Below are 3,562 nucleotides of genomic sequence, written 5' to 3' on the forward strand. Positions count from 1 at the left end.
AAAATTATTTTTATTCATGATTTGTTCTACTGCAGGATGGCAAGCAGGGGTGAAGTTAATGGGGGGAAGGAGATGGTGGGAACAAAATGCCAGAAGCAAACCACAGACATTTTAACAGTACCTACTCCAAAAGCAAAACAAGGTATAAAGGAGAGAGAAGGAGAGGAGAGGAAAGAAGAAAAGAGAAAGGGAGGGAAAGGAAGAAGAAAGGTCACTCAAATAATTATTGCTACAGGTGTCAGACCTTTTAGAATCTTTAAAAGAAAAAAAATATTGCTATCAACATGCACATTTCATTTTTCTTTCTCTAGTTTTTTACATTAATATTCTCTGCTTATTTGAAAAAAAAATAAAACTAATGTAACTCAACATCTCAAATGATGTATATAATCACAAAGAATATATGATAAATAAATAAATACTATATATTATCATAGATAATAAAACACTGATAATGATCCAGGACAATGCGGCTAGTCTCTGCAGTTGATTGGTTATCAGCAGCTTCTGTGTAACACTAACGTTTCTTTCATGAATATAATCTCGTCTCACTGTATCAGAGTTCACCAAGGTTCACATCTCTCACTCTGCCTAGCTAGTCCAAACAGTTTTCTCCTTTTCTCCTTTAAATGGAAAAAGAAACTAATTTTAAATTCTGAAAATTAATTGGTTATTATTTGCTATGAGAGAGGAGTATCTGTGAGGTGAGGGAGGATTAATGAAAAACAAAAAGGACAAACCTAAACCTAAAACTGCAACATATAGAGAGTTAATTTCCAAAATGAAGTGGGGAAAGGAGATAAGAGGAAGATAATGGCACTAACCAATGTCATATAGTGCAGGTTGGAACAAGAACAAATCACTTTGGTTACTAGAGCCAAACCTGAAGAGAAAACATGGAGAAGGAAAGACAAAATTGGAAGAATTCTATAGTCAACGGGAATTTTTTTATCACATGATTTATTTATAAATATAGATCATTAGTCTTCTCTCTATACATGTAACAAATTCCAAACTTACTACCACGAAATTTCTAAAACTGACTTTTCCACATTTTTTAAAAAAGGTAAAAATCACATACTTTTCGTCTCTTCCTTCAGGTCAGGTTCTGAACTAAAGTATTACATGTAACAACAGCTGGTCCTAAATTTATACAAAGTGAAACTATGTAGAGCTCCTTAATAGGAGCTACATAATTTCTATTACACTTGCCAAGGCATGAGAAACTCAAAAGCAACTTAGAAACTCAAAAGCAACTTAGAAGGAGCAAGTTAAGGAAAAGGAAAGCTATGAAGAAGGGAAAGACTAGCAGATGAAAGAAATACTCTGAAAAACTCGAATCTGTCATTCAAGTATTAGAAATACCTCAAAGGGGATAATGAATGGGATCTATTACAACAAAGTCAGCAAAGTAAAATGCAACTCACACATGATAAATGGCCCTGATAGGCTGTTTGTTAAAATACCTAAGGCTAGTGATTCAGTCCACAATTCCTTTTGGACCCTAAAGAAGGGGTTCATATGAAAGTCATAATTTCCTTTTCGCAATTTTCTCTTGGTTGTCTTCAGAGAATAGTCATTGGCTTCTTTCATCCAGGTTATGCAGATCATTTCTTTAAATCCCCCAAAGAGCAATAATTTTCATATACCAAAAGGCTTCTTTTAGAAAATGGAAAAAAGAATATTAGGCCACAGTAGCGATGTTAACAGTGACTCTTCATTTCCTCTTTAGCTGCCATAATCAATGGTGTCAAGCTAGAAAATGGTTTGGCCAGTTTCAGGAAAGGATGCTGTAATAATTCTTTGGCTGAACTTCTTTCCACATCCATTTCCAAACATCAATTTGAGAAATCCTGAAATATTGGGGAAAGTTTCTCTGGATTCTGAAGTCCTGGGCTTCCATTAGTTGCTATTAGGTACAAGGCCCTCAAGGGATTTTCACTGAGACATAAAGGCCTTCCTTCTTCCACCATCTCAATAGCCATGATACCCAGAGACCTTATGTCAACTTTAGGGCTGTAAGCTTTCTGTGTAACCACCTCTGTTGCCATCCAGTATGGCGTTCCAACCATGGTACTGCGTTTGCTCTGCTCAGGGGTGATCTGAGCACAGAAACCAAAGTCAATAAGTTTCACTGATCCTTCCATTCCCAAAAGTACATTGTCAATTTTGATGTCTCTGTGGATCACTTGATAAACATGTAAAAACTCCAAGTAAACACTCTCTGCCTACAGCAGCAATCTGTGCTTCATTCATGCAGGTTTCTGTTACAACATCAGTAAGTGACCCACCAGCAAGGTACTCCATTACCACAAACAATTCATCTCTTACCACATAACTGTCCAAGAAGTTAACTATGTTGGGAGTTTTAAATTCTTTCATCACCAGAATCTCATTAATGATCAATTCCTTCTTTGGCTGTTACTGTAAATTAATCTCTTTGATAGCAACTTCCTGTCCCAATGCAACGTCAGTATCAGTGAAAACTGTACCAGAAGCCCCTTGTCCAAATTTTTCATATCTTGTATATTTTTTCTTAGAGTCGCCTATGCTTACAATAGTTCTTAATTTCTCCATAATCTCTTCATCTGTCATCTTAGTCTAATTTTTCTGTTTGTCTGAATACTTGGCACCACTATCAACATTTGAGTCACCAACTTGTGCAGGAACAGGGTCAATAACAGACCATGTGTAAATTGATTTCATATGATCTGGTCTTGGCTCAATAACAGGAGGAGCAGTCTCTTCATCATCATCATCTTCCTGTGTCACTACTGCTGAAGTTTTCTGATCCCTTGGCATTCGGTTCTGGTGTTCCGGAAGGAAATCCATCTTTCTCAGGAGGAGTAAAGCTCAGATATTTCTGCTTCACTGTATTGGAGTCATAGAACTTTAAGACATCCAGCACAGCCTGAGGATTCTTGTTTTGCTCTAATTTGGTGATATTGGAGGTCTGTAGTAATCGAGCCCACTGTTCTGGCATGTCAGTGAATTCTCCAGTAACAGCATCAAAGCCAACACGGATAGTGTATTCAAAATCAGATGGAGTAGAAATTTCTGACCCTTCCTTTTCTTTCTTTTTACTTCCTTTCTCTGTGTCTGAGAACATAGAGATGATTTTATTCCTGGGCTTTTTCTCCTCTGGAACAGAAGGCAAAGGTTTCAAAGTGTGACTGGCTGACAAAGAGTCTTTGCCTCCAGTGCTAAAAATGGTACTGCTCATTCACACAGGAGGTGCTGGAGGCTTGCCTTCCAGTTCTTCATTATCAGGCAGGATTCAGAATTAAGAAATGGCCCCAAGCAAGCCAAGGTCCCTGCCACAGTGCCTCGGTCCCCAGGGAGGGGATGGGAAGGAAGGGGCTACTTTCTTAATAGTGTATTTTGAAAGCCAAATGATTTTAATTTTGATTAAGTTCAGTTTATTGATGTTGTTCTTATATAGTTTGCTCTTTTCGTGTCCTACTTAAGAAATCATTGCTAAACACAAGGTCAATAAAATCTTTCTTCTATGTCTTACTTTTTCTTCTAATAATTTTATAGTTTTAGTTTTTAAATTTAGGTT

At 37.0% G+C, this 3,562-nt stretch overlaps 1 pseudogene; it reads right to left on the bottom strand.

The window, feature by feature from the left end:
- Positions 1–1,544: 1,544 nt before the first annotated feature.
- Positions 1,545–3,293, bottom strand: LOC116546083 (annotated as a pseudogene).
- Between the last annotated feature and the right edge of the window lie 269 nt (positions 3,294–3,562).

This window comes from Sapajus apella, unplaced genomic scaffold (genome assembly GCF_009761245.1).
Source record: "Sapajus apella isolate SASKATOON/1434 unplaced genomic scaffold, GSC_monkey_1.0 scaffold573, whole genome shotgun sequence".
Taxonomy (NCBI): Eukaryota; Metazoa; Chordata; class Mammalia; order Primates; family Cebidae; genus Sapajus; species Sapajus apella.